This window comes from Ovis aries, chromosome 1 (assembly GCF_016772045.2).
Source record: "Ovis aries strain OAR_USU_Benz2616 breed Rambouillet chromosome 1, ARS-UI_Ramb_v3.0, whole genome shotgun sequence".
Lineage (NCBI taxonomy): Eukaryota > Metazoa > Chordata > Mammalia > Artiodactyla > Bovidae > Ovis > Ovis aries.
The window spans coordinates 231,531,786-231,545,777 of NC_056054.1; the positions used below are offsets into that span (position 1 = coordinate 231,531,786).

Genomic DNA, 13,992 nt, shown 5'->3' on the forward strand with positions numbered 1-13,992 from the left:
GACATCAAATTCCTCATTCTATGGATGAGGAAATAAATTCCAAGAGGATAATTTATTTTTTTAATTATTGTTATTATTATTACAGGTGCTGTACAAGGCACCAATCTTGGTTCTGGGCATTCAACAGTGAACCAGACAGATGCGGCTTCTTGCCTTAAAACACACAGTTAATGGAGGAGCTGGAATCAGAAATGAGTCTGTGAATTTCTAATTGGCACAACTTGCATGGGTCAAGTACTGACTCTGGACCAGGCCCTAAGTATTTCACCTACAGTAAGTCTTGAAATCTTCCCGAACTTTAGTAAGGAGGAACATGTCTTTCCACTCCTGATGTCTCCTTCTGTGTGGTGGGAGCTCAATAAATGTAATAATCCTGGCTCTTCTCTCGACATCTGTGTTAGGAAAGAGTAATAGCTCATGAGTAGCCCAGCACTTCCCCTTCTTTAGGACTGTGCTGTCCTGAAGGGAATGTTCTTTGCTCCTTCAGGCCCAAAGACAAATAGAGCAGAAGGAGGCCTTTTTCGATCTTGTGAGCAGGAAGAGAAGTTTCATACTGGGGTTTTAAATGAGGCAGCTCTCTGTCAGATATCAGCCCTCTCATCAGTAAAATCTCTGTCAGTATGTAGGCAAGAGAGAAGCATTTCATAAAAATGAGTAAGTAAATGAGCGCATACTCTCATATTTATACCATCTCAAACCAACCAGTTTCTCTCCAGCATGCATATCTGTGCCTTGTGCTCTGATCTCATCTGCCACAGCAACCAGGGAAGAGTACCTTAAACTATTATCCATATAACCTTCCAGGATCATTTGGCCCAAACAGCAGAGCACCTTGCACAGCAGCCTGGACCTGTTGCAGATGGTACATTAAATTAACCATCATACCTTCTAAACAGATTTGGTCCAATTTCCTCAGTTTCTAAATTGTGAGGGTTTGTGGTTGGACTTTTTGAGAGACAGAACAGTGAGATGATAGGAACATGGGATTTATAGAATTAGAAGACTAAGATTTGAGTCTCCCCTGGGTAAATCTGTCTAACTTTGAATCTCTGTTTTTCCTCTAGATAACAACACAGATTGTCTTACTGAGCTCACCTGATTGTTTGAAGCCCAAAGAGGAAAAGGAATGTGTAAGTGCTTTATAAACTGTAAAGAACTCTAAAAATGTTAGTTGTTTTATAGGCTTAAAGGGCAATCTTTTAAATCATAGTTCTTATTTTTCCTATGGATTTTAAGCTTCATTTTATACAAAGGTGGTTTTAAGTTTTGATGATTCATAGTGGACGGCTGCTGCTAAGTTGCTTCATTCATGTCCAACTCTGTGCAACCCCATAGACGGCAGCCCACCAGGCTCCCCCGTCCCTGGGATTCTCCAGGCAAGAACACTGGAGTGGGTTGCCATTTCCTTCTCCAATTCGTGAAAGTGAAAAGTGAAAGTGAAGTCTCTCAGTCGTGTCTGACTCTCCTCGACCCCATGGACTGCAGCCCACCAGGCTCTTCCATCCGTGGGATTTTCCAGGCAAGAGTACTGGAGTGGGGTGCCACTGCCTTCTCCTCATAGTGCACTGCTGCTGCTGCTGCTGCTGCTGCTGCTGCTGCTGCTGCTGCTGCTGCTGCTGCGTCGCTTCAGTCGTGTCCGACTCTGTGCGACCCCAGAGTCAGCAGCCCACCAGGCTCCCCCGTCCCTGGGATTCTCCAGGCAAGGACACTGGAGTGGGTTGCCATTTCCTTCTCCACATAGTGCACTCAGTTCAGTTCAGTTCAGTCGCTCAGTCATGTCTGATTCTTTGCAACCCCATGAATCGCAGCACGCCAGGCCTCCCTGTCCATCACCAACTCCTGGAGTTCACTCAGACTCGCGTTCATTGAGTCCGTGATGCCATCCAACCATCTCCTCCTCTGTCGTCCCCTTCTCCTCCTGCCCCCAATCTTCCCAGCATCAGAGTCTTTTCCAATGAGTCAGCTCTTTGCATGAGGTGGCCAAAGTACTGGAGCTTCAGCTTTAGTATCATTCCTTCCAAAGAAATCCCAGGGCTGATCTCCTTCAGAATGGACTGGTTGGATCTCCTTGCAGTCCAAGGGACTCTCAAGAGTCTTCTCCAACACCACAGTTCAGAAGCATCAATTCTTTGGGACTCAGCCTTCTTCACAGTCCAACTCTCACATCCATACATGACCACAGGAAAAACCATAGCCTTGACTAGACAGACCTTAGTCGGCAAAGTAATGTTTCTGCTTTTGAATATACTATCTAGGTTGGTCATAACTTTTCTTCCAAGGAGTAAGCGTCTATTCAAAGGCTGAAAACCATGCTACTAAGCTTTCCCATCTTCCAACCAAGATTATTCACTGAATTAATGTAATCAACAAATAAAAACCTCTCTTCCATTGCTGTCTACATTTTAAACCATTAGTCTTCTGTATTATATAATGCTTCTCTCAGTGACTTCCTTTGAATTTTGAGCAGATTTGTAAAATCCTTGCACACTAGGAAGGAGCAGCAGTACACATAAGAACTGGAGTGGAGTTGGGGAAGGATAAAAGAAAGGCTGCAAAGGAGGTGAAAGACAGAGAAGCGTCTAGGCTGTACATTTCAACCAAAAGTACTGATAAGGAAACAGGAGGGGGCAGAAAGTCACCAGGAACAAGGGAACATGGGTTCCAAGTAGCACCTTTACACGAATTGTTTAAAGGTTTGCTCCTTCTGATCAGTCTACCAAATCTCAACCTGAAAGTCAGAAGAAATGGATTCCAATCCTGCCTCTCTGACCATCTGTGTGACATTGGGCATGTAATTTTGCCTCCTGGGGTCTCATTTTTCATTGTCTACAAAATAAAAGTTTTAGACAAATATTCTCTAAAACCATTTCCACAACAAATATCTCTAATTCTAGCAGAGAGCCCATAAATTCCCTCCTCTTTCAACATTTAAGTCTTATCTTACTCAGGGGAAAAATTATCTTAGAAGTGTGATAAGTAGTTGGGATATGTGTGTGTTTGTGTAGAGGCTAATGGTAAAGTTACATCACAATATCATAAACCAGAGAGAAGCATTTCATAAAAAATGAAAACAGAGTAATTAAGCAACTGTACTCTATCATATTTGAACCATTTCTTGTATAAGCAAAGCAACTTCCCAAGAAGTTGTTCCAGTTATAATTGTACTCTGATATGTTCATAGTCCATTTTAAAAACTGTTGAGCATTACAAACGCTACTTGAAATATTAAAGAGTACACACCAGCCTAAAAGCATAGTCTTCTTGACATTGCTTTAAGTCACTAAGAGAACAAATAAAATATGTACAATAGTTGTTAAATCCTCAATGCATTTTCTTCTTGGCTGTGGAGGACAGACTCTCCATGTTTTTCTGTATGGTGATAATTCTGTTCACTGCATAAGTGGTAGTGGTGGTATTTTAAGTGCTAAAATCTGACTCATTGTGACCCTATGGACTGTAGCCTGCCAAACTCCTCTGTCCATGAGATTTCCCAGGCAGGAATACTGGAGTGGGTTGCCATTTCCATCTCCAGGGAATCTTCCTGACCCAGGGATCAAACCTGTGTCTCGTGCTTGGCAAGCGGATTCTTTACCACTGAGCCACCTGGGAAACCCTCACTGTGAAAGCAGGTTTAAGCAAAAGGAATAATATAAAAAGTTCAGCTATATAACCTCAGGCATTGAAAACAAAATGGTTTGGGGAGGGGATTCATTGAATCAGTATTAATCTTTATGAAAATCTGGTGAAATCAAAGGTATTCCTGTGTCTTTCATATATTTCCATAAACTGTTAATATGTTTGGCACCTATTATAAAATGCCAGGGCTTCCCCAGTAGCTCAATGGTAAAAGAATTTGCCTACAATGCAGGAAACATGAGTTCAATCCCTGGGTTGGGAAGCTCCTCTAGAGAATGAAATGGCAACCCACACTAGTATTCTTGCCTGGGAAATCCCATGGATAAAGGAGCCTGGCAGTCTACAGTCTATGGGGTCGCAAAGAGTTGGACACAACTTAGCATGCACACATATACATGCGCACAGTGAATGACATCTACCTATATCACTTTGCAAATGTGCAAGGATATCCGATAAATTTCTAGGCTTACTTGAAATTACTCGGTCAAGGATGTATACATTTGTGATTTTAGCAGATACTGCTGGAGACTTTTACATTACCACTTCCCTGCTCCACTCCCTAAGCAGTTGAGAATTGTTGCAGTGTAATGACAGATGTTACTTACTGACAATGGCAATGCTTGTTCTCCATGTTAACAGTGTGGAGGCAGAAAAAATAGAATCATCACACCCCCTCAGCTTCTTTTGGCCAGTATTTCTGATTTATGAAGGAGAGAATCCATTTGACCAGGCTTGTCGTGTCCAGCCAAGCCTCAAGGTCTCCCAGAGTCACTAGCCTAGGGTTGTTTACCAGCCTTGGGTCACATGCTCAACTAGAATTCAGTCTTGTGGCTTAGGGTCAGTCTGATGAGCCTGGGGCTGCCTCTCCAGCAGGGGTTGTGGACAGAACAGGGTCTCTTCAGAAGGAGCCTCAGCAGGCAGATACTGGAATTAGGACATCTACAGGGTGACTGTAATCCCAGTTTTCCCATGAGGGTCCCAAGTTAGGTCTATGGTTTGGCATCATTACCAACAGTTTGGTTAAAAATGGCCCAGTTTGTACTATAACTTACTAATATTGAATAAAGTCGGACAGTGCTGTTCATATCATGTTGAAAGGAGCCTGGGGTTTGTAAAGGTGCCTGGGAAGAGACTTTAAGAGGGAAAAGGAGATGCCAACCAGGTGGGATTAGGGCCCCATTGCCACTGTCTAATGTGACTGAGAATTTAAGCTTGTAATAAATAAGCATATTTCTATCTAATAGGAGTTAGACGGTTCTCAAAACTTAAATCACTTGTCTTGTCTCTCCTGACACATGTGTGCTACTGGGCATTTTCTCCACCAGAATAGATCCTTGAAAACCTTTCAAGGCAGTAATCCTTTGACCTCTGCAGATATAATATCTGCACTTACCTAGTGATTTGACAGTGCAGATGTGGCCCGGCCTTAAACTAATGGGCCACTCGTGGCTATTAACAGGAGCTTCCTTAGCAGTACTTTCACCTCACGGGGAGTCAGAAAGTGGAGCCTGGTTTAGGTGAGAGAACGGGAGAGAGTGACACTGAGCTCAGTTCAAAGATGCTACACTTTGATTTACTTCCAAAGCAGGATGTAAGCAGTGCAAAGGATAGACATGAGGTAAGGCAGATGCAGCTGTCTATTGCCTCCTTTGTTTTTCACAGAGTCATCATAAATTTGTTCATCTTGGCAGCCTGAAGAGACTGAGATGTCTGGGAGGTTAGGGGAGCCCAGAGGTGTGGGCTCAATATCTTTCATACCTCCAGACACGTTAGCAACCAGAAACAATTTATGCTGCCATATAAGGCAAAAATGTAGTTACTCAGTAAGTCATTTCATGCAGGCTTATGTCCAGATTCCAGACCTTGAAATGCTTGCTGTGCCCAGCCTGGGGCAGTTGCTCCTTATCTACACCTGGGCGGCAGGGTGTAGGAGTTTTCCACTTATTTTGTAGGCAGGACCGGCCTTGGTCTACCACAAACATATTTAGCCTTTAAGTTCTCAAACAAACTCTTGGCCTTCTCCTGAATTAACACAGGCTAAAGGACATCTGTGTTGATTCTGATCATCTATCTCTGTGGGCAAGGCTTTCCATTTTGTTAATCACTGTGCCTCATCTCTTGCTGATTACCCTTGATTGCAAAAGCCCAGTTCTTCAATTGCTGCCTGATTCTCTTTGTCCTTCAGAACTATTCCTTCTGGGAAACAACTCATCCCTTACACACATGCAACTCTCATCATTTTCTCCTCATTTAAAATGTTTATTCTCTCTATTTTGGTTTCCATCACAGCTATTTGCGTCTTCTTACCAGCTCTTCCAACAGTCCCATGGTCTTTGTACTCCCTGGACAAGACAGAGTCAAGAGGGTTCATAAAGTACCCCCACATCTATGCACGATCACAGCAAACATGGCAGTGACTAAAAAATGGCCACTGACAACTGATAATGTCATTAGCCTGTACCATGCTGGACAGATGCAATTTTGCTATGGAGCATAGTTTTGTTTAAATCTATGAAAGTACATTGGTTTAAGCTTCTTAAATAAGGTAGTTTCCTTTCCTCTTTCTCCTGTTTCATTTCTTTCTTCCTTTTCTCAACCTCTCAACCAAAGATAGCTTAGGATCTTTTGTGGAGTCCAAAGAAGCTGATTATGGCTTGAAGGATGGAAAGAAAATGAGTAAAATGGCCAGTGAAAACAGGGAGGCTGCAAAAATAAAAAGGAAGAAGGGTGGAGTAGATCACTGCTAACTTGGATCTCCTACATGTCCATAAAATTAGAATTTAATTTGTATCAGTTTGCAAAAACAAACACAGGTCCAGCTCCACCTTGCTAGCCCCTCCCAACAGGGAAATATTATATTATAGAAGGAATTATACTAAAAGATGATTATATTTTCCACACACCACTATTAGGCTTGGCTTTCTGACTTGCTTTGACTAAGGAAATATGAGTAGAAGGGACACGTGACTTTTAAAAGCGATTGCATAGTTCTGCCATTGCTCTTCTCTCTGCTCTAAAATGACCAGTGTGTCACAGGTAGTGATTACTACTTCAGTCCAAGTCCCAAAATAAAAGTGACATGGAATAGAACGTTAATGAGAAATTAAATCAAAAAGCAACTTTTGTTGTAGCAAACCACTAGACTATCAGGATTTCATGTTATTGCAGTATAATGTACCTTGACCTAATTGAAGAGACATTCATTCCAGAAGGCAGACAGAACACAAGTCGGATGTGGGAGGAGTAATACAAGTCAAGGAGATTGTGGCACAACGAGACAGGAGATTTAGGTGCCAGTCAGACATCAAGAAAACCTCCAGTGAGAACAATATAGGCTCTGACAGCAAGATCCAGGATCAGTTCAGTTCAGTTCAGTTGCTCAGTTGTGTCCGACTCTTTGTGACCCCATGGACTGCAGCATGCCAGACTTCCCTGTCCACCACCAGTTCCCAGAGCTTGCTCAGACTCTTGTTCATCGAGTCAGTGAGGCCATCCAAGCATCTCATCCTCTCATCCCCTCTCCTCCTGCCTTCAGTCTTTCCCAGCATCAAGGTCTTTTCAAATGAGTCAGTTCTTCGCGTCAGGTGGCCAAAGTATTGGAGCTTCAGCTTCATAATCAGTCCTTCCAATGAATATTCAGGACTGATTTCCTTTAATATGGACTGGTTGGATCTCCTTGCAGTTGAAGGAACTCTCAAGAGTCTTCTCTAACATCACAGTTCAAAAGCATCAATTCTTCAGCACTCAGCTTTCTTTATAATCCAACTCTCACATCCATACATGACTAATGGAAAAACCATAGCTTTGACTAGATGGAACTTTGTTGGCAAAAGAATGTCTCTGCTTTTTAATATGTTGTCTAGGTTTGTCATAGTTTTTCTCCCAAAGAGCAAGAGTCTTTTTATTTCATGGTTGCAGTAACCATCTGCAGTGATTTTGGAGCCCCCCAAAATAAAGTCTGTCAGTGTTTCCATTGTTTCCCCATCTATTTGCCGTAAAGTGATGGGACCAGATGCCATGCTCTTAGTGTTTTTAATGTTGAGTTTTAACCCAGCTTTTTCACTCTTCTCTTTCACTTTCATCAAGAGGCTCTTTAGTTCCTCTTCACTTTCTGCCATAAAGGTAGTGTCATCTGCATATCTGAAATTATTGATATTTCTCCTGGCAATCTTGATTCCAGCTTGTGCTTTCTCCAGTCCAGCATTTCTCATGATGTACTCTGCATAGAAGTTAAATAAGGTGACAATATGCAGCCTTGACGTACTCCTTTTCCTATTTGGAACCAGTCCATTGTTCCATGTTCGATTCTAACTGTTGCTTGTTGACCTGCATACAGATTTCTCAGGAGGCAGGTAAGGTGGTCTGGTATTGTCATCTCTTGAAGAATTTTCCACAGTTTATTGTGATCCACACAGTCAAAGGCTTTAGCGTAGCCAGTGAAGCAGAAGTAGATGTCTTTCTGGAATTCTCTTGTTTTTTCTATGATCCAACAAATGTTGGCAGTTTGAGCTCTGGTTCCTCTGCCTTTTCTAAATAAATCCAGCTTGAACATCTGAAAGTTTTCAGTTCACGTACTATTGAAACCTAACTTGGAGAATTTTGAACATTACTTTGCTAGCATGTGAGATGAGTGCAATTGTATGGTAATTTGGACATTCTTTGGCATTGCCTTTCTTTGGGATTGGAATGAAAACTGACCTTTTCCAGTCCCATGACCACTGCTGAGTTTTCCAAATTTGCTAGTATATCGAGTGCAGCACTTTTATAGCATCATCTTTTAGGATGCCTCAACACCTAGCCTTAGGTTAATTGGCCTGTCTTGCAGTAAGCAGACCAAACTTGGAATCGGTAACAATTGTTTTATGTGTGTTGTCAACATTGTTGCTGAGATAGATAACTCCTGCCTGTACCAGATACAGAATATGAGGTCACAGTCATACATACAGCCTAGCTCTCTGGGATGCAGGGGGGCAGTATGGTTCTCAGAGCATCACCATCACCTGGAAACCTGTTGAAATGCAAATTCTTGGGCCTCATCCAACACCTACTGAATTTAAGATTCTGGAAGTGGGGCTCAGTGATCTGTGCTTTAACAAGCCCTCCAGGGATTTGATTTACATTTAAATTTGAGAACCACTGCCTTAGTGGAATCAGTTGGAATAACAAGCATGTAGTCTTTTTCTCAAGGAACATCTTAATAGCCCCAGACTAAGACTCAGATCGATGCCACACCCTCCTGAGTTTATTAAATGATCATCCACTCCAGGTTGCCAGCAGGCCTCACTGTCTTCATGCATCTCAAAGTGGAGGAAGTGATGGGTAGGTACATAGACAAATATAACTTTCACTGATCTCTTGTCTCCTTTTGCATAATGTCCACATAAGACTAAAGAGGCCATTGATGAAATCTACACTCTGAGGTCAATATTATCTCCATTTCCACACAAGAAAACAGGGCTGTGGAAACTTTAATAACTTGCCACAGCCATAAGGTTAGTAAATGATGGAGTTGGGTTTTAAATCTAGTCAAACATCAGAATACACTGGGCACTTGTTTGGAACATTCCCAGGTGCATACTTTAAGAATCCTGCTCTGAAAAATACTATCTACACTGATTTAACAGCAAATGTCCAAAGTGCCCTACTGTTGCATTAACCTGTTGTCACCAGTCATTTGCTTTCCAAAATAAGGGAATTGACTCAAACATTAATAAAAGAAGATATATCGATAATTCTAACTTTAGTATAGACATATTGTTATTTCTCTTAAACTATTTGCTTGGTAAAATTTCTGCCAAACTTAAGGGCAAGCGATGTTGACCTCTGCTGAACTCCAAGCTTTACACAGCTCCCCTGGGATATCTAATAGGCCACTCACACTGAACATGTACAAACAGAACTGTTCATTCCTCTTCCACAAACACTTGCTTCCCTGATCCTTCCTATCTCAGTAAACACACCATAGTAGTGGTCAAGCCAAAATCTCAAGTGTCATTTTTCATTCCTCCTTATCCCATATATGTCTACCTCATCAGCATGTCCTCCAAAATGTATTCTATAACTATATACTTTTCCGTTGCTACTGCTACCACCTTGTCCAAGCCAATCAAAATTCCTTCCCATGGCTCTGAAAGGCCTCATAGGATCCAGCCCCTGATGATTCCCTGACCTCATCTCCTCCATGTTCACCCTTGCTCACCTTCCTCTGCCCCTCTGGCTACCTTTCTGTTCTTTAGCAGGGCTGTCTCTGTGGCTCTTTGCTGCCATAGGGCAGCGATGCTGTTCCCTCTATCTGCAAACTTCTTTCTTGGAATCTTCACTTGACTATCCAATATATCAGCTTTCAGTTCTCAGAGCAAATGTCAATTCCTAGGAAAAACCTTCTGTAACCACCCTATCTGAAGCAATGCATCTCTACCCCATCACAGTACCCAGTTTATTGCCTTCATGGAGATTCAGAGCATGCACCTCCAAATACACTGCTTTGGTGTATTTATTATTTTGAGCTGAAGACAATTGAGAAACAGCAGATGCAGCAAGGGCTCTCTGCTCTTAACCCTTTCTACCTAAAAGCATGGCATAAATTTCCAGTGAAAAAAATGCCCCCTTGGTATCAGAAAAAATAAAACATTCTTATCTGGAGATGAATTGATACCAAGATGAATCTGCATAAATAAATCTTATTGTAATAAACTTTCCCTTCCATTAGGTCCTCTCATATTTTTCCTAGTCACATTTTCACAATTTACTACCTCTAGAAACCTAAACCCTTTCCTTTTCACGTTACTTTTCCACAATTTATCACTCTTTGTTAAAATGGTGTATAAGCCCCCGTGTCTCACTGCTTCTTTAGGGTTTTCCCTTTAGGGTTTTCTCTTTCCTCTTTAAAGCCCCCATACCATATAAAAATATGAACATCAGATAAAGTGTGTATGCTTTTCTGCTACTTAATCTGTCATTTGTCAGACAGGTCCAAGCTACAGATCATAAGGAAGAGTTTTTCCTCCTCTATGATTGCACTTATCTACCAAAATCTATATTGTTTATCCTGGAGTTGGTGATGGACAAGGAGGCCTGGGTGTGCTGCAGTCCATGGGGTTGCAAAGAGTTGGATACAACTGAGCAATTGAACTGAACTGAGCTGATGTTTTGTTCAATGTCATCCCCACTAAAATGAAAGCTCAGTGAAGATAGGAAATTATTTGCTCTGTTTACAATCATATCTATAGGCTTAGCACATAGTCATGCCCCATGAATGAGTCTCTACAGAGGGGATATAGTTTAAGTCCCAGGAAGAGTGAGATATTTGAGAGAGAATATTGATGGGAAAGTCCCACTAACTGGCCACCACCAATAGAACTGTTTGTTTCTGGTCCTCAGCACAAGCTACTACCCTAATAGAGCATTTACTAAATGCTCAGGCAACAGAGCTAGTTTAAAGAGAGAAGACAACTGTGAAGATTTGAAGGAAGACAAAGTAAATGGCCAGGAAAGAGCACTGTAAGGTACACAGTAAGAAATCTAAAAGTAGGAAAAATACCAAAGAACAAAAGCTTAATTTTAAAAAGCAGTTTTAGCAAAGAATCCTAGGGAGAGAAAACGGATGGAGCAGCAGGTGGATACCATCAGGGAGAGAAAGCAGGAAAAAGAGAAAGACAAATACAGAGAGGGGATGGAGAGAAATTAGATAGTAACCCGTATTCTGTTCAACAGTGAATTCAGACTAACTCAGGTTTGAAGCAGGGACGTTTGCTGGGTTGACAGTGATAACAACCCTCCACCAATAGTGGGTTTGCCCAGGTTTATCACAGTCTCTGATGGCCCATGATGGCCTCTTCAGATTTCATGTGCCTCCTGACCCTTCCCATGAAGAGCCTGCTGTGGTTGATCTGAGGTGCCGCTACTAGAATGACAAATTAATAGAAATTTATGTAGTGTGTGCTGCTGCAGTGATGCATCTTCTCTGGCAATTGCTAGTTTATTAGCCATGAAGTACCTATTAAGTGTTTGTGTAGGAAAGTATCAAAGCAGAAAACGAAGTGATTAAAAAAAATTTTTTTTTAATTTATATGGCTGCACTAGTCTTAGTTACAGCACACAGGGTCTTCAATCTTCATTGCAGCATCTTTTTTTTAAGTTGCAGGATGCAGAATTTAGCATGTGGGATCTAGTTCCCTAGGCAGGGAGTCCAGAGATTGAACTCAGGCCACCTGCCTTGGAACCTCAGAATCTTAGCCACTGGACCACCAGGGAAGTCTGAAATGACTTTCTAAAACATGAACTTTTGTTCATGTTTGAAAAGGTATAAGGTGTTACAGACATAGACACACACACACATAAACTGAGAGCTTCATAAACTGACATAGAGACTGTTCTAAATAATCATTTCTGCTTTAAGCTAATATTGTAGGAAAATTTTGTGTTTCTTTTTAAAAATTGATTTTTAGAAAAGGAATGTCACAAGGGAAATTATAAATAGAAAATTGTGCAAAAATAAATTTGATGATAAGTTCTCCCCTTGTCAAAATAGGCCTGGGATAAAAGGAAATGAATTTGAAGAGATTTTAAATTGCATCATCTCTTTCTCTCTAATCCATTTTCACATCATTTGATGTCACTAATGTCACTATATTATTAGTGTAGTGGAATTAGTATCAAACAGCCCTATATTTGCATTCCAACTCTAGTTAGTAGACCCTTGCTGGGTGAGTCACATAATCTCTCTGAGCCAAGTTTTTTTCATCTATAAAATGGTGACCGTAGGATTGGTAAGGATAATGCAAGATAATATGTATAAAACATCTGGTACAAAGTAGTGTGCTATGCACAGTCCTAGTGATTATTACTAATTACATTCATATAATAAATGTTTGTCATGTGCCTTTGGTAAGGTAGGCATTGTTCTAGGTGCTAGGGATAAATATCAGGGCTACCTGTGGGATTTTATACAGATCATATACAAAGCAAATCCATAGACCATCATTCAAAAGAATACTGTACCTGTGAGCTAGGACCATACAATCTTGGGAACCATACTTTGTTATTCTAACAGTGGAAATGGGTAAATCTTACACTCTCATGAGAGGAATAATATTTATTATTATGGCTTTACATTTTATAAAATCGCTCTCATTCGTTCACCCTAAGAGTAGCTATTTAGTAAACCAATAAGTGCTATTTAAGCAGTTACCAAATATTCAGTGCTATGCTAGGTGGAATAGGCAATGTAGAGGTAAGAGGGCTTGCCTTATATCTGAAATTAAGCAGTTTCAAATTCAGTTGAGAAGTCGAGATACAAAAAATGGGGACAGATTATATTTAAGTACTAATTTGCACAAGATAATTAAGTACAGACAGATCTCACCTTGCTTCAGTGTAGAATGTAAAAATGACTATGCAAGCTGAAGCCGTACCAAGTGATCTTAATCAATCAGAAATATCATGATTATTCCAAGACATTTAAAATTTTCTCTGAAAACATTAAAAATCCTCTTAAGTCTCCTCTTAAATGTATAGGAAAAAGAAAAAAGTAGTAAATACTGACAGTCTGTAAACTATAAAGCATTAGAAATATTGAGGATTAAAGTATTTTATTTCTTTGTGAAAGCCACATCAAGAGTAGTTTCAACTGTACTTATAGTCTTATCATATAACTTGCTATAAATCTTTTCCATGCATTGGCAAAATTGTCATTTCTTTCTAAGTTTGGATCAGCTTCCAACATTTTATCCCTTGCATGTTCGCTGTTGTGAAATGTCTCCAAGAGCTTTTTTAATATGACGTCTTTTCCTGGATTCACTTCCTCTGGGACATCATCACCCTTTCATCACAACCACTTTCCTCTTTAATGTCATTAGTTTGTTCACTAGGTGCCTCTGGCTGCACATGGAGAAGGGCTCACACTGCAGCAATGCCAATATCACCACAGTCTGTTATTTCTCCTATAATTCCATTCACACTGGATTCAGATTTTACTTCCAGCATTATCTCTTTTGGTACTTGGCTGCGCTTTCCCCATTGTTGATCAATTCCCTCTTTTGGTTAACCATTTCTGTAAAATGTCACAGAGGTTTATCTCTGCGAGACAAGGAAGCAGGGCAACTGCACACTTTGCTATCTCTGTGATAACAAACAAATCTGGGTGAACTGAATAACAGACGCGAGGTGACCATACAGGCTTTGGAGGAAGTGATGTGATTAGTCATGGATCGTGATGTCCATCTGTTATTTACATAGTGATTGGTGCACTGAAGTGTTAGGAACAAAGTTTGTACTTCATGCACTTGCTGCTGCTGCTGCTAAGTCGCTTCAGTCATGTCCTACTCTGTGCGACCCCATAAATGGCAGCCCACCAGG

At 41.0% G+C, this 13,992-nt stretch overlaps 1 long non-coding RNA gene across 3 annotated transcripts in view; it reads left to right on the top strand.

Annotated features, from left to right (window-relative positions):
- The first annotated feature begins 1,061 nt into the window (after positions 1-1,061).
- The window catches only part of LOC105603748 (uncharacterized), a 79,815-nt gene continuing 66,884 nt past the window's right edge, over positions 1,062-13,992 (top strand). For all 3 annotated transcript variants that reach the window (XR_003586293.3, XR_009595202.1, XR_009595197.1), the window contains exon 1: positions 1,062-1,130. This is a non-coding gene — a long non-coding RNA (uncharacterized LOC105603748). The remainder of the gene's footprint in view (positions 1,131-13,992) is intronic.